A 23,809-nucleotide genomic window follows, 5' to 3' on the forward strand; every position below is an offset into this window, starting at 1 on the left:
TCCAAGCTTATGGAAATTTGTTGACATTGTATCTGTGAGTGATTTTGTCTGTTTTACCACCTCTACAATCAGTCGTCTTACCAAGAGCTACTAATGCTTAATGTCTTTATTTTTGTTAATGTTAAGATCTGAGATCACACATGGCTGTCAATAGATCCTCTGCTATTATTCTATTCATGCTTTTAGTGAACTACGTCTGTCTACACATTGGGCTCTATTTTAACCAACAAAAATTCACCTTGGTTTTTAGGCTGTTAAAATGATTAGGGTGCACCATCTATTTATCTTCATTCTATTTGATCATAGGCATATATGTGAATCTATTTACTTACTTCACAATATGGTTTTATGAAGGTGCCTTTTGAGTTAGACATTAATATATCAATGTTATTACTTAAAGGAATAAGAAAGTAGCAATGTAGCATTATTCTATTGCCCTTATTATCATGTTTCTTCACTTCTAATATTAATATTTGACTGAGCTCAATGATACTACTTAGTCAGATGGATAATAACATCCACGGGTATTGTACTATGTTAGTCTTTAGGTCGGCCCCTTTGTGTAATGTATGACTTTGTTTGCACTTTGCAGTTAAGTGTAGCATGGAGTCCCTCCCTTTCCTATAGCTCTAAAGTGAATCTAGCTCTAAACTTATGCAGATATGTGAGCGGAGTGTCTAGCTTAATGCTTTTGGTTAGTGATATTCATTTTTTTTTAAAGCGCGCTTAGTATTCAAGTAGCGACTTTATCACAGGTTTAGTGTTAGCCGTCAATATCAGCATCTGCATCTGCATCAGCACTAGAGAATAACTTTTTCAACCCTATAGATCTTGGAATCTTGCCAAACTCTAGAAAAAGTGGAGAAACCTAGCCTCGAGTCGTGCTCTTAGAAAATTTGTTCTGCTTTCCCACTTTAGCACTTCCAGGTCAAGTGTTTACACCCTATAATAGAGCAAGTAAGAAATAATATTTGAATTTTTGTGTTAAAGTTTCACGGAATCAATTTTATCTATGATCTTTACTAACATTTTCACATTTGCTACTTTATTCAAAGAACACTATAGCGCTTCCTTAAGTCATACATTACCTCTAGTAGCTTTCATACAATTAGTGGCAATTTTGATTCTATTAATGCATTGGTTCAAGCCACCTCTTAATCCATTTTCTTCAAGATTTAGTTTTTGGCCCATAGGTCATAGCCTTCTTTTAGAGTTTTCTTTTACTAAGAATTGTTAGAATTCAACTAAACGTGGTTGTTAAATCAATTTTTTTTTTTTTTTTTTTTTTTTTTCCTTTTTTGTTTTATTGATTGCGTTTACCTTATTTCATTTATTGTTTGATGTTAGGATTGCCTACTAAAGTCGTATGTTCTTGGAGAATTTTATTCCAAGAAATATGCCCAATACTTGGTATGCATGTTCCATTCTCTTTTGTAGATAAATATGCTCTATATTCTTATCAAAATCATTTTAATTTTTCAAGACATTCGATAGTTGTTTTTAGAGTTTAAGAATTATAGATTTCACCTTATGGGAGTGCTTGGTCGTTAAATGGGTTTTTGTTATTTCTTTAATTATTGGTACTTTACTATGAAATATATTGTTTGTTTTAGGGCTTTAATTTGGTACCATGGTGCTTCAATGGTACTATCATTAGATTTAGGTGCGGTTACTGCTAGAGATTAGATGCCGTTTTAATTTCAAAGTTATGCCCCTATTTCATTTTGTTTTTCCATTTTTTCTTTTTAAAATTATTGTTTGATTTTTTTTTTCCTTGGAATAGAACCGTTGAGCTCAATTTCAATGGGCTTGGTCAAAGGGGCCACGGTTTAAGTCTTTTATAGGGAGCATAGTTTAAGCCTTTGGTTTCTCCACTCTCTGGAACCACCTAGTATAAATTAGTATTTTTTTCCCCCAAAAATAAACAAATTTATGATTTGGGTGTCATTAGTGGTGTAGATACCCTATCAGCACCAATGGAAAGAAGTGTAGTTTAATTGAAGGTAAGTATACACAGAGGAGTCATTATTCTATGAGCCACTACCTAGACACATTAGAAACATGCCGGAAAGTCATTCATTACATGTTTTCACTACCACTTTCTTTATCACATTTTTAAATGTTTGCTGTCAAATTTGCCTTTTAAACTCTAATTGTTTAGTTTCAAATTGATTCATTTCATGTTATGGTTGCATAACTTTATTGACTATCCCCCAAACACACCACACGATGAGTTATATTCACTCCCCTTTCAGCGTGTTTCCTGCCTAAACCCGGTACCGAAGATAGTAGTGTAAGGTCATAGAGATGATGTTGGTGACTGCTGAGGGTGGATTTACGACTGATGCAATAGAAAAACTATAGAGTGGTTAGATACTTGGATATATATTATTTACATATGTCAGATTTGTTTAATCATACAGAAAGTCAATTTTCTTAGCTTTTGTTGGGGGTGCAAGAAATGAAATCTCTAAGTATTCTTCTTATATGATATCAGCGGTTTCAATATTTGTTTGTTTGGTTTCATTTATTCTACTGCCATCACCAAACTCAATTTACCAAAAGAAGACCCATCAGTGAAGAGTTTCACATTCCTAACGCAACAACTATAAAACAGGGTGGCCTTCTTATTGCTCAATCTGAGCATGCTAAAGCCAATTGCAGGTGCATCTTCGATTTGGTAAGACCAATAGACCACTTTCATAATTCCAAAATTCCTTACACTAGCTTTGCAATAATCACTAGCATGCTCTAAGTGATTATTCATTGTGTTGTATTAAAAAACGGTGGTTATTGTAGGTGGGATTATAATCCTCAAGCTTTAAGTGCCTTACGAGTTTTTATTATACAATGCAATATCTTCGACATTATGACATATTATAATCACTGCCATAATAATTCCTTACACAATGTGCTTTAAGTGGCTTCTATTTAATAAACCCCATTCATTTCAAGTCTATGTTTTCATAGAGAAGATGATTTAAAGGCTTATAGATGGCTTGCTTTGCATATATTTGATGGGTAAATGGTATGTACGTAAGGACTCTGCCTCAATAGTACATACTCACTTATGATGTTTTTTTACTGTTAATGAAACTTTTTCTGCGCATTTTATGTATACGGTTTCTTATGATTTGTTTAAATGGCTTCTTATTTCTTTTCGTTTTTTCCAGGCGAGGTGATGACGTTGATGTCCTGTGAAGCCTCACATGTGACATAGATGAGAAAACACGTGACAGTTAGATCAATGCAGGTCTCACTTTGCTTTATTTTTATCAAAGTACATTTTTTATTTTCTCAATTTTATTTATCATCGGATTGGGAATATGTAGTGTTGGGCTTGGGAGGGGGATTGGGGTCTTTGGTCACATTGTGTTTGGCTTGAAAAATATATTGCAGCAAGCCATTTTGTAACTATTTAACATTGGTTTGTTGTTTTCAACAGTAGTCTATAGTAATGTGTTGACGTATTGGAGTGGCTTTGAGTTTTCACTTATGAGGTTTACATAATTCGAGTGTTTTTTTCCCTGAACTTGGAGCTGGATAAGTTTTGATGATTTTGCAAAAAATATGGAATTCTTGGTTATTGTTTTCCATTCGGTTTACTGCTTTTTGTGATATTGAGCTGGTAGAGTAGGCATGTCAACTTTTACTTTAAAAAATGCATTTTTTCCAATGTGCTATGTGGTTTTACAAACAAACTTATGAATCAGGAATTTGGCGATCATACATACACTCTTTTGTCGGTTTGAATGGAAAGAGTTCATGTTTTGGTCTATACATGTTGTGTTATGGCCAACCATTAATATCATTTCATTTTGTGCACCGATGATATAGGTTGGCTACTTACATACACCTTTAGTCTTTTGTTATGCCAAAAAAATAGTTGAGAAGACCCACTTTGATTTACTCTTTGATTTCATTTTACTTTGCAACCACTATATGTAGGTTTTAACTGTATTATTCTACTTCAATATTAGTTTATTTTGAAAAATTGTTGTCACTAGGAACACATGGTTAGTGATATTTGTTTGGAATAAAGAACATATGGTTAGTGTTATTAGCCGTATGTTAATAATCTGAAGGGATTTGGGAGTATGAAGGGATGCAAAAGAGAAGGCTAGAGAGAGAATCTGCTTGCATGTTTTTTCTTCACTTCTTCCCAAAGATGTTATTTTTTCACTTCTTCTGCGCTGCTTTATCCCCAAATCTAAGTACCCCAACTTGGAGATAATGGAGGTGGAGATATCTGAGTAACCTCCGATTTCTTAGTTATTTATTTCTGCATCAATCTATTTCATTTTCAATGACTATTGGGTTTTTTTTTTTTTTTTTTTTTTTTTTTTTTGTTGAAGTTGTGCTTTTCTTAGCGATTTATCGTGTAATTCTAATTATGACATGATTTTTTGATAACTGCAGAGGACTTGGTTTCGACTATGGACTCAAGGGTCTCTAAAAGTGGGGATTCAAGCAAGCCTGCGGTGGTAATCCAAATTTAATAGCTTGATGTTGTTTTATGGCTGGTTTTAAATGTTGAGCTTCAGTAAAGTAATGTTCATGAAACTTAAGACAATGAAATAAAAAAATTCGAATTCTATCCGACAATTCAAGTATGTGTGTATTGAAAGGGGGGACTAAAGTTTAATTCTCAAAAATTTCGGTTCTAGATGGGTGGGTTTATGTAGTTCATGTGTCCACAACTTTGTGGGTGTTTCTTTACTTCATCGTTGGTTAATGGGTATGTTTTGGTTTTAGTTTCAGAGTACATTACTAAGGAATAACTGCGTTGGAATAGATTAATTGTTTTAGTAGAATAGTGAGAATCTTGGGGAATTATCTAATGAGATAATTCCCTTTAATATAAATCTAAATACCTGAATTACAGAATTGCCCTTAGAGGTTATTACAATATTACTAAATACATAAACTCTCTATACTCCCCCTCAAGTTGGGGCGAAGATATCAATCAAACCCAACTTGACCGCGTTGGAGTGAAGAACTGTAGGTCCCAAAGACTTGGTGAACATATCGGCCTAACCGCTCAAGAGCTTAACCGAATCGTGACAATGATGCCAGATTGAACCTTTTCTCGAAGGAAATGGATATCAACCTCAATGTGCTTAGTCCTTTCGTGAAGAACTGAATCGGATGCTATCCGAATAGCAGCCTGATTGTCGCAATGAAGGGGAGACCCATTGTTACTAAAGACCCTAACTTTCGGTAAGAAGGGGCGTAGCCCGCGGTATCTCACAAGCACCATGAGCCATAGCTCTATACTCGGCCTCGGCCGATGAGCGTGAGACAACATTTTGTTTCTTACTTTTCCAGGAGACAAGACAACCACCGTAGAAAGTACAAAAACCCGAGGTAGAGCGACGATCAGTGAGACACCCAGCATAATCTGCATCTGAGTAACTAACTAAATCCGGTGGACCATAAGATGGATAAAACAAACCAAGTCCTGGAGAAGACTTAAGATATCTCAAGATCCGATCTACTGCATCCATATGAGTAGATCGTGGGGCATGCATGAATTGGCTGACTACACTGACGGCAAAAGCAATATCTGGTCGAGTGTTAGTCAAATATATAAGACGACCCACTAAACGCTGGTAAGGGCCTGGATCAGGAAGAATATCACCAATATCAGCATGGAGGCGATGATTTGGATCCATAGGAGTGCGAGAGGGTCGACATCCCATCATACCAGTATCAAACAACAAGTCTAGTGTGTACTTCCTTTGAGAGAGGGAAATACCATGTCGTGAGCGAGCTACCTCAATGCCAAGAAAGTACCGAAGAGGACCCAAGTCTTTAATATCAAAAAAATTGCCCAAATCTGTTTTCACCTTTGCTATGTGTATGGTGTCATCACCAGTGATGATAATATCATCTACATAGACCAAGACTATTGTACGGAGATTAGCTACACTTCGATGAATAAAGCATGTATGATCTGACTCACATCGGATAAATCCCATGGATAAGATAACCGTGCTGAAACGATGAAACCATGCTCGTGGAGACTGTTTCAAGCCATATATGGATTTGAGAAGGCGACACACTTTTCCAGAATACTCCCCCTGAAGGGCAAAACCCGGAGGTTGAGACATGTAAATATCCTCGGTCAAGTCACCGTGAAGGAATGCATTCTTTACATCTAACTGGTGAAGAGACCAGTGATGTTGTGCAGCTAGGGAAATAAGGAGCCGTACGGAAGAAAGCTTTGCAACAGGAGCAAATGTGTCACCAAAATCTTTTCCAGGTGTTTGAGTGAATCCCTTCGCTACAAGTCGCGCTTTGTAGCGCTCTACAGAACCATCCTCTCTGTATTTCACTGTGAAAACCCATTTACACCCAACAACCCGTTTACCAATTGGAAGTAAGGCCATCTCCCATGTGTGATTCTGCTCAAGTGCTTGCATCTCAGTAAACATAGCAGCTCTCCAAGACGGGTGCTCCAATGCCTCAGAAACATGACGTGGAATCCTAATAGAATCAGTGGCAGCAAGATAGGCACAATAGGAAGGAGAAATACCACTGTAAGAGACAAACTGAGCAAGAGGGTGTTTAGTTACACATGCCCGCTTCCTTTTGCGTTTAGCAATTGGAAGCTCTAAATCATCAATAATGAGAGTAGGAAGAGCAGAATTTGGATGTACTAAATCAGGATGGAGAGTAGTACCTGAGGGCGAGGAAGATTGTGGAGGGGGATAATATCTGTTGGGCTGCCGTGTGTACACCTTGCCGTATAGTTGTTTCGTAGAGCCGTGACTATGTAGGTGTGCAGTAGACTCAGAAAAAACAGGAACAGGTAGTACAGGTGGAATAAGAAGAGGTTGTTCCAGCTCATTAGAGGGAGAAGTATAATAAGGAATATTCTCAAAAAACGTCACATCTCTAGAGTGAATGATACGACGTGAGACGGGTTCATAGCAACGATAACCCTTAGATTGAGTAGAGTAACCAAGAAAAAGGCACTTAATAGCCTTGTCATCTAACTTCGTCCTCTTTGGAGTACGATCTTGTACAAAACAAATGCAACCAAAGACTCGAGGCTCGATAGAAAAAAGAGGAAGACCAGGTCTGACTAAATGCAAAGGAACCTGGCCATTAAGAATCCTACTGGGAGTACGATTAATTAAAAAAGTGGCTGTGAGAACAGCCATACTCCAAAAACGTTTAGGGACATGCATACCACGAAGGAGACATCTAACAACATTCATAAGGTGGCGATTTTTCCGCTCAGCCACTCCATTTTGTTCTGGACTATAAGGACATGTGAGTTGTTGAATGACTCCCTTTTTTAAAAGATGTTGTTTAAAATCATCAGATATATACTCTTTAGCATTATCCAACGCATGCCGGACTCCACGGTAACACCAAATTGGGTCTGAATCATTTGCATAAAGTTTAGAAAAGTAGGAAGAACCTCACTTCGAGATTTCAACAAATAAAGCCATGTAAAACGAGAGTGGTCATCAATAAAAGTGATATAGTAGCGATATCCATCAAAAGAAGTGACAGGGGAAGGTCCCCACACATCAGTATGTATCAAGTCAAAAAGGCAAGCAGATCGATGCATGTGTGAGATATAAGATACACGAGTATGTTTGGACAACTCACAAACAACACATTGAAATTTGTTAGATTGACATGAGTTTCTCAAAACAGGTAGTAAAGAACATAGATGCTGAAAGTTGGCATGACCCAAACGGGCGTGCCATAAATGTAGAGTCTTAGAACAAAAAGGAACTTGACAAGGATCAGAAAACACCGGTGTGATAGAAGCCAAAGCTGTAGGAGGTTCTCCGAACATATAGAGACCATCTCGCTCATACCCCCTTCCAAAAATCTTCTTCGAACTCAGGTCCTGAAAGACACAATGATCCGGAAAGAAAGTTATGGAGCAACCAAGGGATTTGGTTAAACTGCTCACAGATAACAAATTTAAGGCAAGTTTAGGAACGTGCAAAACAGAAGATAAAGATAAAGGCGGAGATAAAGGAACACATCCGAGTTCTGAATAGAGTACAAGAACCATCAGCAAGGCGAGCGACGGATGGAGCAATAGATAAACTAGAAGACTTTTTCGAAAAAATGTGACTCACCGGTCATGTGTTTCGAGGCACCCGAAGTCAATGACCCAAGTGGATGGAGAGGCATGATATGCAGATGGAGTACTGAATGAGTAGTAGATGCCGAGGCATTATAAGATCCAAAAGAAGGTGTAGTCCGATTACCCAACATAGCCTCAAGTTGGCCCCGAAGATGTTGTATTTGTCCCCGATATATGACTATACGCAGCAGGAGATGGGATAGTTGAAGGAGCCACACTTGGAGAACTCAATGAACTAGAAGGAAGGTCGACAATTGCAGCTATTGGACTCTTCCCATGGCCTCTACCGGAGGATGATGATTGAGATCTTTCAAAGAAACCAATTGGATAACCAATGAGCTGATAGCACCTAGACTTCTCATGTCCCGATTGCCCACGGTGAGAACAAGTAACAAGCGATAACATCTAGACTTCTCATGTCCGGATTGCCCACGGTGAGAACAAATGGCGAAAGCTGCGTCCTCGACCTCCACGACCACGACCTCTTCCCGCTGTCCCCGACCTCTAAGATAAGAGGAGTCCACAACAAGCGCTGATTGGTCAATGATACCCTGAACTGCGGCAGACGGTAACGTAGCCTGACGAATACTTCTTCGTCTGTCATCGTCGTCGATAGTCGCAAAGGCATTCATCAGAGAGGGGAATGGTCGTGTGTTAACGATTTGTCCACCAAGGGTCTCAAACTCAGGACGCAAACCCATTAGAAAAGCAAACACTTTTACGTTTTGTCGGACGCTCGCCGCAACAAGCATCGCGGCTTCTCCAGTCAACTCAACAATGACCTCATGATGGTCAATCTCCTCCCAACGAGTTTGCAACTGTGCAAAATATTCAGCTGCTGATCGATCACCTTGTGAGGTGGAATGGACCTCACGGTAGAGCTGAAACACACGAGAGCCATTACTCTTACTGGAGTATGTCTCTTTCAAAGAGGACCATAGGTCATAAACAAAATCATGATATAGAAACATCGAACAATTGGTGTATCCATGGAGTTAAACAACCAGACCAATAACCATACTATTATGTTTCTTCCATTGAGTGTATTTCTTCTCGCCCTGAATAAATAGTATGGCGTAAGTCCCATCGACTAATCCCTCCACACCCTTACTAGTTAGATAATGGACAATGGATCTAGACCATGTCTTAAAGTTGATCCCATTCAGCCTCTCGAGGTTATAGGCGAGGTGTGGTAGTAGCTTGAGGACCTTGTCTTTGAAACATGACTCTCCCCAATGTATCCATTTCAAATAAATGATCGAGTCAAAGTGTAAAGGTAGTACCTTTACAGAAATTAGCTACTTGATTTCATAAAGGCATAACCTTTATGTAGTTACAAACATTGATCCTTGTAGAAAGAAAGAAACCCCAAAGGGGGAAGATGTTGATGGTTTGATTCTTTGGTGGTGGTAAGAGATGGTGGTAGAAGCAAGTTAGGTTTTTTTTTTTTCTTTCTTTCTTATTTCTGCTCTCGATACCAAGTAGAATAGTGAGAATCTTGGGGAATTATCTAATGAGATAATTCCCTTTAATATAAATCTAAATACCTGAATTACAGAATTGCCCTTAGAGGTTATTACAATATTACTAAATACATAAACTCTCTATAGTTTTCTCTCTTTTAAAAACTTTATATATATGATTGTCATTGCCAAAAAAATTCATTGCATGATAAAACAAAGTGAATTGATTTGAACCCGCCCAAGACAAAACTAGCTCTCCATGGTTTTCTTTTGAGGTTTTTGCTTTGGTTTGATATATTAGCACAATTGGTTAATGTGGGTTTTATTTTTTGATGTATTTTTTCAGATCGATAAGGTAGTGCAATGTCACTTGGCAGTTGGCACCAATAACAATTGAAGCAGCCTTTGTGAGACAAGTGGTTGCCATTGTCGATCCCCCTTATACTTGTGTTTTTTCATTGGTTTGGTATATATCCGTCCTTGCTCTTTATTCCTGATGCACATTTATCTATTAAGAAGCTGATTTGTAAGCTTCCTCTAAATATTGGTTCATTGTGACTTTAGACCTAAGGCTTATAGATTATTGGTTCATTTGTAAGTCGTTATTACTTTGACTATTCGTTTCAAAATCAAAGTATCTTATTTTACAAGTATCTACTAAATGAGATTAATTACTATCCTAATATGATATTCATTACAAAATAAGCCATTACTATTAACTACAAAATAAGTCATTACTATTAACTAATTTATTAGATAGTCAGTAAGGTTAATTACAAAAGATCAGTATAAGCAAATAGTTAATGAAACACGAAAAACTAAATATTTAGATATTTAGTATTTGCTTAAACCTCGGCTTTGTTTTAGATCAAAAGAGAACACAATCAATTTCTGTCATTTTTTAATGGTGTTGAATCACGAAGAATTGATAAGTTGTGAAGTATGCTCAGGATTGGTTTTTCTTATGAAATCTTCTTTACTTAGCTTAGATTAAAGATCATCATACCAAGAAGTTCAATCAAATTAAGAAATAATGAATTTAGTTTGTGATTCTTTCTTTACGCTCTTCGCTTATCTACACCGGTTTTGAGATGCCCATTTCCTTTATGGATCTAGGAGTAAGTCTTACTTAATAATGGCTAGTAGGATTTTGCATTCAATCGGAGTTGCCTTAGTTGGTTTGAGGGGAAGGCACTCAAGACTCTTTATAGTCGTTAATGCCCTTATTTGGCCTCACAAAGCGAAATTAAATTATTAGAATGATAAATTGATAATGCATGATACAACGATTTTAGGATCTGAAGCAAGAATTTTTGAGAACGCCTTAATCGTGTCTTATGACAATATTTTTTGTCTAATGCTCTATGTGTCGGATGGGCATTTGAGAAGAGGTAAGTCTTATCGGTGAGATATTGACTTTACGTTGAGATGATAGAAATACGATCAGTTAAGTAGATTTTCACCTTCGATTCTTCAATATGGCTTCAATAATATATGACAACTAGTTTTCGAACCCGTCCTACGAACGGGTGCTATTATATTAAATTATTATGAAACATATTGGTAACTATGTAGAGTTATGAGATATAAATATTATATTGATCACTTATCTAAATTTTCTCCCTCTCCATAATTAAAAAGAAAAAACTCTCATTTGATAAATCTCTTGGACTTTTTTTTTTTGCTTAATAATAGAATTTTGATTGAAGTTATGTGAAAATGTTGAATAAAGGGCGAAGATGATATTGAAGCTACTTGAAAATCAAGAAATACCCAAACATAGGAAAAGAAATATGATAAATACCATTTTCAATGCAAAATTATACTTGTAGAGACATCCCCACTACATATAATACAACTATGTTATTTTTAGATTAGCTCAATGTATTTATAAAAAATTTCGATTTCCTATTAATTATTCTTTTGAGTTAAGTTAAGTATAGTTGCATCCAATTTAATTAACTTTTAGGTTAGTTCAATGCATTTGATCAGGTTTACAATTTTTGGTTATCCATACCTTGAATTTCTTAGAATGAATGCATCCTTCTTATCGGGTTTGACGCTTCCATTACAATGGGAACTGGATGGGCTGGTCTTTGGGAGCATAGTATGGAATAGCCGAATAGTGAAGACAAAATCTTGGAACAACAGTTAGGAGGTTTAGAGCTAGGAATGTAGAAAAAGCTTAAATGTAGCGCAGAAATGGCAAAGTAAAGATAGTTTGACAGGTTAGGAGGAACTTAATTCACTTTTGAGTGGAGGTCATTAAGCCTTTTAAGTAACTATTAACAGAAAAATGGTTCATTTCGAGGTTAAATTTCTTGTATTTGGTATCTGCCCTAATGTTTGAAATGAGGTAATAGCCCTCGAAGTTTATCATGTATGTATTGCCCAACTGATGAAAAAATTGGCTTAAGTTCAGATTTTGTGGTGAACCTAGTCTGCAGTAATACTAAAATGCATGTATTCATGATCAATTCTTGTACAATATATAATTCAAAATAGTGTATATAGTATATGTCATATACCTTGCGTTTCAGGCTTTCAACTGCTCGATCCATATATTTACTCACCACCATATCATATCTCAGCAAAATGTGGCAGATTGTGTCATACTGGCAAGTGGCAAGGCAAGTTTTTTTTTGTCTGTAATATACATAGCTATAGCAATTTCTCTGTTTAGAGATATTTGTCATTCTTTTCCCTGTGGTTTGATGACTGGGGATAGCTCTTAAAAGTCATTTGTACACAAAATCTTGGCTAAAAAAATGATTACATTTACTCACTTCTTTTGGAAGGTCACCAAACAAAACAAAGCTATGATACGACTACCTACTCCAAAGGTGACAAATAACTTTTATTTTTTTCAATAACGAACAAAATATAACTTGAAGTAGTCGGATCGGAAAAGCAAATGTTTTGAGTCATAACAAACCTCTTGAGCATTCACCACAACTCATGAACCCTTAATTGCCATGATACTTGTACATCACAATATAGTCTAGAAAGTTAATCTAGGAAAGTGCTTAAAATCCTTTGATTGAAATTTTATGTCCACTCAAAATTTGTCATCGCTGATCATCTGAAAGTATTCCTGCAACTCTAGCATCCATATTCTATAATATTAAGCAAATAGTGAGATTGGTGAATGGACCAATATCTCTAAAAGGTCATTTGCTAGAATTATGAAATGTACAGTGATAAGAAATAAAATTAGTGCATATAAACATGAAGAGATTATCACTAAACATAGTTGTAAATCATATATGAAATTTAAGCTAATATTATAAATTTAAACTAAAAATTAAAGAATGACTCAATAGTGACAAACTTTCATAAATAAGAAACGTTAAACCTCGGTATTAATTGTGAGGATTTCCTTTTCTTTATTTTCAAATCCTTCTTCTCGTCTTTGCTGCTAATATATAAATGGCGATTCCTTCATCAAACTTGAATCCTGTGTGGAAACCCTGCCTAGGGTGCTTATGCATGGAACTGAAGATATCTTACTCAAATCAAGGAAGCAATGGATTCAATGTATTGAAGTTATGTTGCTTCGCAAAAAGAAAAATATAAGAGAAGCATTTTGCACACAGATCAGTTGCTTCCTCGAGGTCCCCATTTTAAATGGCTTATTTGGAGATGACGAAGCATTAGAGAAAACTAAAGAACAAAGATTCTTGGACATACTGAAGCATGCTTTAGGAGGAGCTCAAGATCCTCAGATATATGAAACTCTTCTAGAATCAATTGCAGAAATTATGAATGTCGGGGGATTACCATGGGCAGCTTTAGGGACTGCTATTATATATATATAAAGAAAGCCCGCTCTTCTCAAATTCCACTTGCACTACTGACTGGCGATGATATGCTTTTGTTGATTTTTCTCTTTATCTTCCTTGTATCATGCTAATGAAGATTTAGCAAAGAATCAGTTGAAGAGCCCCACTTTCCATGCATCATTTACCTCTTTCCAAGTACGGTAGAACCATAATTGAGGTATTGGTTTCATTCAAAAAAGTGTGCTGCTGCATGACAGTGGTGAACTGGCAGTGGAGACGGGTTGTAGTAGTATTTAGAATTTCAGATATTTCAGTAAAAGAATATTAACACCCAAAGTTATACCCACAGACCATAATATTCAAATTGACAGGGCTACCCCCGCTTTAAATTCAATAGAACTCAAGTGCAAGAAATTAAATATTATGAACAGAAAGTCGGAAGCTAACAAACGCCAATCGACACATAACTAAAGTACTAAACTGTTTTAACATCTTCGACATTGCCATGCAATGTTGCAATGTTCTTGATTAGAACAGGTTACGTGCTTAGATCTCTAGTTTCACATTGGAGCGGTGACACTTATACATGCTACAAAAGATCTCGTATTTAACTAATATCCGAAGTCTTACATCCTTGCACAACCCCATAATAAAATGTTATTACAGGGTAGAAACACCAAAAACTATGCTTTGTCCAATCATAGAAACTACATGAGTGTATAAAAGGCAAGCCCACTTCGCGAGTAGTAGATTCCCATAATGCCTCCTAATCCGAGAATGACCGGGTTTCGATGGCATTCAATTCCTCTAATCAAAACTTTGGAAGATCAATGCTATGCCTCATCGAAGCATGGTCGGTGATGGAGGATGCTCTCCACTCTCAATATTTTCTGCAAGTCGATCAGGTGAAGGGGCCTGCTCCCCTCCGTTCTCATTGGTTTCGGGATGGAAATTGATAGGGAACTTTGTCACTGTCGTGGCTTGTCACCAATATGTTTCTCTGGATCCTATCAATCAACACCTTCGGGGAGGTTCTTCTCTCAACCTGTTCATCATCATAATCATTGTTCACATAGTATCCCACTCTGATGAACTCCTGTCCCAGATAAGAGCAAGGCAATAGAAGTACGGTCACCCCAATGATATCTTCTTCGCGTATCTTTGAGGGATCTGGAGGGTCCGCCTGGCCAAAAGTAAAAGAACATTTGCATATCAGTTTCCATGTTCACGAAAATATTAGCATAAACCCAACTTACAGTGAAACAAAAAAAGAAAGAAGATAGTCAAAAATTTACCTGGAATTGCAGATGTCCTTCATTGGTCAAACAGATGTCCTAGCTAGCTCATGCAAGTAGATGTGAAGGCAGCAACCACCTTGTTAGCTTATCAGTGAAAACGTGTGACTGCAAAATCATCATGTGTTGTTCACGTGTTTAATTTGTTCAATCACACCTTTAAACCACCTGTCGAGGAATTTGCATCTGTTAACCAAAAAAAAAGGAAATTGCATCTAATAGTTAAAAAATGTCTTAAATGCGATATGAAAATCCCAAGGTATGTAACCAAGGATAAACAAAGTACTGCCATACCCAAGAATCACCAAAATACACCATTCGGAACCGAACCGCTCATCGTGTTCAAAGAGGCTTGACACCACGATTTAACTCCGGTTTTGAACACGCAAAAGGTAAACCCAAAAAAATAAAAGTTAATATCAATCAAATACAGCTAACAATAAAGTAAAATATGATCTTACTTAGATACATCAAAAGGTTTGATGTACTTTATCATACTGAGGTTGTAAAATAACAACATCACCTTAGATGCTTGAAATTTTCCCATTGCTTGATCATCACCATTAGTATAAATTGTCACCTATCAATTGATTCCCATAATATGCTCTAGATTTTTATTCCCATATCCAAGTAAGTATTCAACCAAGAAAACTATAAATTAGGAAAGACAAATCAAATCTCAAATTTGCTCAACCAAGTAAAACAAATTATACAAAGTTATCAAATAAAACATATGTAATCAAAGTTGGTAAAGCAAATTCGAAGAAACATCAACTATATAGATGAAAATGAATAATTTCTAATCTGAACCAAAATGAGACATAGCCAATCCTAGAATGATTAGAAGGGCCTTTTGTATTATCTCTAATGATCGAACATACCGGGCCATCAATCTTTAGTGTGTAGCACAAACTTAAAACAATGAGCAGATCATATATAGTTGGCCCGCCTACCAATTCAAATGGTCTCGGTCCACAAAATTCCATTTTAAAGAGAATTATAATCTATCTTGATTGAAGCTTAACAATAATATATAATATATCATTAAAATGAGAAGCAATGCTCACGGAAATGAAAAGTTGGAGCAGAATCCCTTGGACATCCAAATCGACCACATGCCCATTAGTATCCATGTATCGGGTTCATTTGAGGGGAAGAACAGTTTGAAAGAACACCTCATGATATTGAGGCATAGGCTTCAAAAATAGTGTAGGAAAAGGTTCGAGGAAAAAGACGGTTACGTTCATACTTTCGAAGTGGAACCCTTACAACAAAAGTTTGCGAGTCTATCGAACAACCCGTCACGAAGAGGATCTTAGATGCACTCTTGAATTGTGGAAGCCAATATAAGACAGAAAGGAGGAGAGAGGATCTCAGATCCACACCCAATTCAAGAAAACCCCAAAAACCAAAACCCAATAACTCAAACTTCAGGAAAAAAAATAAACAGTCTAAAGAAAGAAAAGTACACCAGGGCTTTGTGGTAAATAAGGTGGTACTTCGGGATAGATCCATGAAGAAGCCAATGAAGATGAGCACATCTATATTCGATGAAAGAAATACCTATGACTCTATGAAACTGGCAATTTTCTAGAAAACAAACAATAGTTAGTTTAATACGAACTCAAACCAAACGAAATAGTTAATTTAATACGAACAATAGTTGTGCACTTGATCAACCACTGACAAACTGAACTCAGAATATTTACTCCAACCATCAGGCAAATTAGACGAATCTTGTACATCTAGGTACGTAGACAAATGATCTACATTGTTCCCCTTTGGAAAAATCAGCACTCTCCTAACAAAAACACGCACTGATCAGAGAACAAAAAGAACTGATTATAACATATATTTCAGCCGCCTAAAGATATTAAATAGAGGGAGAGAAAATAACATACCATTTAAAACCGCCAAACTAGAAAGATGTTAGAATAATACTTTCTATTATTCAACTGAGAAAAGTTTCTAACAATCCATGTGAATCTTGACAATGGAAGATCAATAGTGTGCCGAATGACCACAGTGCTAGCAGTTGTTGCAGCTTGCACTATCCATCAATCAAGAAAAAAGACAAGACAAATCAAAACCTGAAAACCCTTCTCAGTGTCTAAACTCTTCGATCTATGAGAAAATATTTAGCTTCGAATCAAAGTTTAATATGAATCAACAAAAACGTACCATCAAAAAACTTCATGACCTTAACCTCCACCTCGAGAATTGAAGTATCATCAAGAAGAAACTCTCTGTCAGGGTCCCTTAGCTCACTAAGAGGAATAAAATTCCAAAATCCCCAATCAGGATGTTTTGCACTAAATTGGTGTTGTGTTCTACATGAAGAGTAAGATTCAATTTATTAAACATAGACATGCTATATCTTATCCTAAACTGAAATAAGTTATACTAAGCAAGTATAAACTGCTTACCTTGGCAGCTCTCACAATTGACATAGATTAGTGTGTGGACAGAACTTGCTTGAGCAAAGGCAGCATTTGGGTAAAATGATTAGAACGCATGCCTTGATGGAAGAAGAAGTTTCGTTTCTCTAAATTGCACTGCACACCCATCATTTGGAGATCTAGTAAACCTAAGACCATTTCGCCAATAAGAGTAATAGACATGTGTCCTTCTGCCCTTAGACCAACACATTCCCTTCTTAGACTTATTACACTGTTGATTTCTGGATTTACCCTGTTTGCGTTTCTTTGCTCCACGAATTTTTTTCCTCTGCATTGGCATATACTTCACTCTTCTGGCCAAACGTTTGGGTCGTCCATTTGTTATAGCCGTTTTACTCTTCTGCGCTTTTGCTTTCCCTTTTTTAGGTTTTGACTTTACATTGCCAGATGCCCAGAGCCCCAGATGGTTTTATACTTGTAGCATAGCCATGAACAAAAAATAAGTGGTAAATTATAACAAATTGTAACATCTGTCGCATCGATCCTTAAAGCCCCCAATTAGTCTTTGAAGTGGGGTTGGAGGAAACTTAACCAAGCTTTCCGACGACTATTTCCCCCAAGGACATGAGGTTCCGTGCACAAAATTAAATTTTGCTTGGCAAAGGTTTTACCGGCATTATTATTATTAGCTTGATGCAAAGAAGAAGAGGGTTTAGTAATGAGCATTCTCAAAACATGGTCCTATGGTGCGAAGAAAAACTGATGGATGAAATGTTAGCGTGGACACAAAATGAGTTGGTTGTTCGATTTGGGTGCAGTCCTCTATGGTGGCTCATGGCTTACAGCTGGGATATTTTATCTCAAATTCTCAATTAGGGGGACCAACAAATAGCAACTTCTAATTCAAACACAGTAACACCAAGTAGCTAGCTGGACTGATTTTGTTCGAGCGATACTTGAGTGCCTACAGTACAAAGTACCGAAATTCAACCTCAAGGCTCTCTCTCTCTCTCTACTAATTATGTGTCATTAGCTTATCGTGTACAGTATCATTTACACTGCAGATGAGAAATACTATATATCAAAATAACTTATCAAGTGCAAAGACGGGTCAAAATTTTTGATAAAATGTTTCTCCCAAGCTTCCTGATATGAAAATTGCACTTGAAGAACTCCTCACCAATAATGGATCATTTGGTTCTTCTGGGGAACACAATCTAAGGATTGTAACAGCTTCATCGAATTCAAACTCTCGCGCTCTCATCATCACGGAGAATGGATCTCCATCTTACGCCAGATTCGACTTCATCGCCAATGACAAAGTACAATGATCTCCCAGCTTCTTTGATGTCAGAGAAGAAAGAATACCCTACTGATCCATCACTCCCCGACATTAAGAACAGCATTTATGCAACTGATGAATTTCGCCTTGTTCAAGGACATATTCTAATGACTGGACGGAGTGTCCTTTTGTTCACCGGGTGAAAATGCTAGAAGAAGAGACCAAGGAAGTTTCACTACAGTTGTGTTCCTTGCCCGAGTTCGGAAGGAGCGCGCGGGGAGGGTGATTTATGCTCATGGAGTTTTTGAGTGTTGGCTTCACCGCGCATGTCGGATCGGACACGCCAAAAGGATGGTGCGGGCTGCATGCAAAGAGTGTTTCTCTGCGCACACAACTGAAGAGCCGTCCTTTTATGTGTCCACAGCTCATTTGTTCCTTCTCCCGTTCATTTGCATCTGCTGCTATGGAAATGGTTGCTGCCTTGAGTCTCTCGCCAGCCTCCCCGCCCCTCGCTATGTCATGTCACCTAATCCTTTCACGCCACCGATGTCTCCGTCGGCCCGGTGGCATTTCACACTTATCCATGGCGTGGCCACAACCAAATGTTCCTACCTTGCATCTTCCCGGAAGCAATCTCGATCCTAGTCGTTTCGGATCATCCCTTAACGAAGAGATATTCAAAGCCGATGATTTCAGCTTGTTGGCGGAATTTGAAGCACAACAGAACATCGTGAGCTCCTCAATGAATTATCATGTTTCTCTCAACCACGGCTAATTCCTACATCCGCCAACCGCCCCATTTGTACAAAATCTCTAGCACCATCAAATTTGGAAGACCTCTTGGTCGAGAGATGTCCTCATCTCCCGGTATTTTGATCGGGCTATGTCATCTAGCATGTTTTCGCCATCACACAAATCAGCTCTCCTCAATCAATTCCAGCAAGAATGAGAGCATGCTCTCTCCGATAAACACAAATGTATTCTCCCCCAAAAATGTTGATCACCCTCTCTTACAGGCCTCTTTTGGTGGTCTGCACTCTCCAGGAAGAATGTCACCAAGAAGCATGGAACCCATCTCACCAATGAGCGCTAGGGCTGTGTTTTCTCAAGCGTGAGAAACTTCAACAAAGACATACTGGGTTCAGCGTGATCTTGGATCCAACCTAAGCTAGAAATAAAAGTCTTTTGATGGATTTGAAGATTTCTAGATCGACTGAGACATAGCACAAATAATACATCAAAATAGGTTTGAAGAGGCAGTGCAAAATTAATATGTAGAAATTGGATACTCATGAAGGCTTATTTTTTATGCAGCCATATCCTTATTTCCAAATTCGAATCAGAATTTGGAAAAAGAAAATTATATATACAACATGGAAAAGGTAGAATACAAAGAATTCAAATTTCTAAATGAAATATTTTAACAGTATTGAAGTGATATCATGCTCAATGACAAAGACAAATAGTACCTATTCAAGCAGATTCCAAAACAAACTCGATAAGATTCCAACGTTTAAACTTTTTGTAACTGAAATAATCCTCAACATCGCTTCTTTTTCCTGAAATTAGCAAAGACAAAGTGATATTCAAATTCAAAAAAAGTCTCGATTTACAACTTATATATCTTGTCAATTTTAATAAAATAAAATAATGTGATGTTTTTTTAAAGAACTTCCTACTTTAGAAATGAAAGCAGATTCATTTGAGTAATTTTGTCTTTTAGAATAGATAAACCTTCATGTCCCATAGTGCTTACACTTAGAGTCTATATAATGCATACCATGCCGTGAATAATTGTTTGATCTTAGAGTGCAGTTGCATTCTATTTATCAAAATGAAGAAAAATGTAAAAGTTGTGTATTATGAAATCAGTATCAGTAGCTCATTTGCAATCTAGAATCCAACTTCAAGTCCATAAATCCATAGGAAGAACCTACAACCTTCAGACTTTTGTAAGGCTCGGATGGGTCCATATAAAATATCTTTGTCTTTTAACTCCATTCTTTCTGTTTTTCTTATATTCAGGATTCTCAATGCATACTCCAAAGTTCCTCCAAAGCCAAAAGTACCTTCAAACAAAAGGTGAGAAGGGAAAAACTGAAAAAAGAACATAGTTTATGTTTATCTCTTTACAGCTTTCTTTTTTGTTTACACTTGTATATTACAACATTTATGCTATTATTTGACTTTCTGCTAAAAATGTTCTAGATTGAAAGCTATATCTTGACTTGCATGAGAACCACGAAATTCTCAGTATTAGTTTTATTGGGGCGGTGATTGGCCCCATCACAAACTAAATACATCGAAGCACGTTTCAATCTCATTGTAAAATAGTTTAGAGCAATTGTTTGTATGCCAAAAAGATTTTATGTATTGGGTTGTTGGAGTGCATTTGTGGGAATCCCACCAAGCTATTATCTGTTTGTGTTTTCGTTTTATGTTTTTTTACTTATCCGCAATCTTACTCTGTTTTGATTGATCCTTACCGATGAAGTAGTATTGTACCAATAAGGGTGTGTGATCAAGTCATATATGGCCGAGGCTAATAGAATTTTAGTGATTACCTATAATAAAGGAAGTTGTAAATCCACTTTGCGCATTATCGGTGTATGTCAAAAACGTTTTTAGTCCTGACAACTAAAGTTATTCCTCAGTCATCAGTAGTTCTAAGTTCTAACTGATATTTTTGTTCACATTAACGATTAGTTCTCCTTCAGTTGATTTTTTTTTCTAATATCATTTACCATTTATTCTTCTTTGATACTTAGTGAGTTTGAGGAATTAGAAGCTGTCCCAACTATGGTTGTGATGGAGGGCCTGCTGGAACCAACATCGTCAACGTTCTCTGCCGTTGCAAATGTTCCCGATGATTCTCCCTTTGTGAATTTCTTCAGCGTATGTGCTTTATGCCTCTAACTTGCAACCTTCACACTTTGAGTACATGATATTCTTGGTTATTATGATGAGCGTATTTCTAAATGGCCTGTTATGGCACCACAGCTCTTCCTGGCATTGATAATATGTTTTGAAATGTTGGTAACTTGGTATTCCACTATTTTCCCTCCATGTGTTTTACTTAACTGAGCCTTCGCGAGTTGCGACCATTAATCTAAAACTCACTCTGTGCCCTTAGCTCTCAAGAAGCACTCGTCATAAGACTCGTATATAGAGAAAATCTAGGCTTAATGATCCAAGACTCTTATCTCGCATCTACCTAATAAGAATCATGTTAGGGTCATAAATATACCCTCCTTTATTGTTTAATTTATTTATGGTGAGAAGTGGTCTTAGGGGAATAATTGTATATTCGTAGTTTCTAATAGTTGCATAATAGTTGCATGGTGTGAATCCCTTACTAATATGAATTGATAGCATATTGTGTATAGCATTTTGGTTTTACGGAGAATTGATAGCATATTGTGTAACTCCAATGAATGTCTAAAAAAACAATCAAAACAATGCCAATCTACATAAAGAGTTAAAGACTAATAAGGAAAATAAAGATTTGTTAGTTACTACTCACGGGAAATTACCTTTCAATCAATTACGACCCAACAGTCATCTCGTGTGTTGTGCTCTCCAGCTTCTAATTAACAAAAATCAACTTTTCAACAAAGTCATCAACTTATTGAGTAAAACCACTAACCTGCATTGATCTCATTCATTGCTCTTTTCACATGCTCATCAGGTTCAATATCCACGATAAGAGTCTGAACTATTTCATATCCGTAATGCGACATTGCCTGTAACACCAAAATAAATAAGAAGAAAACCGATTCATACCTAAACTACTCACTCTCTTTACTCGTGTGTTTCCTGTTTTCAATATTCTACCAATACATGGAAGATCGAAGGATTAAATTCAAGATTATATCTAAATCCAAATCATCTAATTCATCACTCGAAACACCCTTTCTTCCTCGACTAAGTTTGAAAAATAAGCCTGCGAGATTGGCTTCAGCTGTTTTGTTTGGGATTAATTCAGCGATTGAGAATGCATCATTCAATGACAGTTCATTCTACATTATTAGCCTCCTGCATTTGCAACTGTGGATTGTCAACTGTACTCCCACCACCCTCGATGTTCGGTTATCGTGATTTGGTCCCCTTGCGATCACCAACCTCACTTCCTGAAGGCTGCCCAATCCCCGGCAATCCTAAGATTGGATCAACGGTCGGAAGTCCTAGATTTTGATCAGTAGCCACATAAGCTACAATCCAACATAGGTGACCTAGATTCAAATCTTGACTCGGGAAAAACTAATTTTTTTTTCGTGTCTCTTTTAAGAGAAGCAGAGATTGCATGTTTGATAGGTCCGGGATGATGTGAAGGGCGAGTAAGTTTGCATTCGGACCAAAGGAGCATTCGTCTCTCTAGTTGATTGAGCCGGAGTGTTCTTCACGATCTGAGGCGTTAAGAACCCATCTTGATTCCCATCCACACGGGCTAATCAGCTTTTGACTGTCAATGAAAAACATTAACCAATGTAAAACGCGAAAAGGTTGAAACTTCTACTTCGAAAGTAGCCAAATAATATATGTTTATCAAGTCACCAGCATGAATAAATATTTCTACATATCTTGCATGAGAATAAATGTAGAAAGTGTTATCTCGACTGATGAACTCTATTCCTTGTATGTAACCTGTTTCTCTAGCCAAAGTTTCGATTTGGGCTAGAAGGCGATCAATTTGTGAACTCCTAGAAAGTTGCATCGACCACCAATTGCAGAGGCAAAGAATAACAAAAGGGAAACAAATTGCAACAAACCGTCGCATCGATCCTTAAAGCCCCCAATTAGTGCTGAAGGTGGGGTTGGAGGAAACTTAACCAAGCTTTCTGCACAGCTATTTCCCCTCCAAGGGGATGAGATTCCGTGCACAAAATTAAGCTGCTTGGCAAAGGCTTTACCGGCATTATTATTATTAGCTTGATGCAAAGAAGAAGAGGGTTTAGTAATGAACCATGCATCCAATATTAGAAGTTGTTATTCGTGTATAATTCAAGCATTCAATTGTATTACAAAAATGTGTTAATTGCTAGAGCAACAACTAACATTAATTGTTGGAAACAAAATCGCTTGCATGTAATGGTTCAAAACCACTCAAATACAATGCAACATGTACAGGAACTCAACTGTGGCTAGAAAGAATTACAATCAAATATCTAATCCTTGATTTTGTAACTAACAGTGTTATTGGTACCAGGTTGGTACTACCAACATATGCAACAATCTCAAGGCTTGCCTCGCAAATGATGCATATTTTGTAAACCTCATGCTGCTAATAAATAAGTCTTATAGATCTACCAAAAGAATTGAAAAAGATAAGACATACCTGATATTATAGAGATCATGACCGGTTAGATATTACTTGTATATGAGGACAGGTAGAGAGTCCATACTGGAGAGTCACAAATTAGGCTAATGCAATTTTGCGCTTTCACCTGAGAATTAGAGCGGAAGCAAGGA

At 37.0% G+C, this 23,809-nt stretch overlaps 4 long non-coding RNA genes and 1 pseudogene across 6 annotated transcripts; 3 read left to right on the forward strand and 2 right to left on the reverse strand.

The window, feature by feature from the left end:
- The first annotated feature begins 47 nt into the window (after positions 1-47).
- LOC147516324 (uncharacterized) lies at positions 48-10,047 on the forward strand. Of its 2 annotated transcripts, XR_015211016.1 has the most exons (7): positions 48-694; positions 1,348-1,410; positions 2,256-2,680; positions 3,174-3,253; positions 4,056-4,253; positions 4,420-4,484; positions 9,929-10,047. It is a non-coding gene; the product is annotated as an uncharacterized LOC147516324 (long non-coding RNA). The 2 variants fall into 2 exon arrangements; XR_015211015.1 differs by lacking the exon at positions 4,056-4,253.
- Positions 10,048-13,951: 3,904 nt separating this feature from the next.
- LOC147516325 (uncharacterized) lies at positions 13,952-14,994 on the reverse strand. 2 transcript variants are annotated; one of them, XR_015213639.1, is made up of 3 exons: positions 14,954-14,994; positions 14,660-14,827; positions 13,952-14,547 (listed from the first exon to the last, which is right to left on the reverse strand). It is a non-coding gene; the product is annotated as an uncharacterized LOC147516325 (long non-coding RNA). The 2 variants fall into 2 exon arrangements; XR_015213638.1 differs by having other exon boundaries at positions 14,660-14,845.
- Positions 14,995-18,013: 3,019 nt separating this feature from the next.
- LOC147516326 (zinc finger CCCH domain-containing protein 24-like) lies at positions 18,014-19,455 on the forward strand (annotated as a pseudogene).
- A 29-nt stretch (positions 19,456-19,484) lies between these two features.
- Positions 19,485-22,394, reverse strand: LOC147516327 (uncharacterized). Its single transcript, XR_015213641.1, has 3 exons — positions 21,874-22,394; positions 19,810-19,899; positions 19,485-19,553 (listed from the first exon to the last, which is right to left on the reverse strand). It is a non-coding gene; the product is annotated as an uncharacterized LOC147516327 (long non-coding RNA).
- On the forward strand, positions 19,894-21,684 carry LOC147516328 (uncharacterized). The gene is made up of 2 exons (XR_015213642.1): positions 19,894-20,422; positions 21,109-21,684. It is a non-coding gene; the product is annotated as an uncharacterized LOC147516328 (long non-coding RNA).
- Positions 22,395-23,809: the final 1,415 nt, after the last annotated feature.

This window comes from Coptis chinensis, chromosome 2, assembly GCF_015680905.1.
Source record: "Coptis chinensis isolate HL-2020 chromosome 2, ASM1568090v1, whole genome shotgun sequence".
NCBI classification, from domain to species: Eukaryota; Viridiplantae; Streptophyta; class Magnoliopsida; order Ranunculales; family Ranunculaceae; genus Coptis; species Coptis chinensis.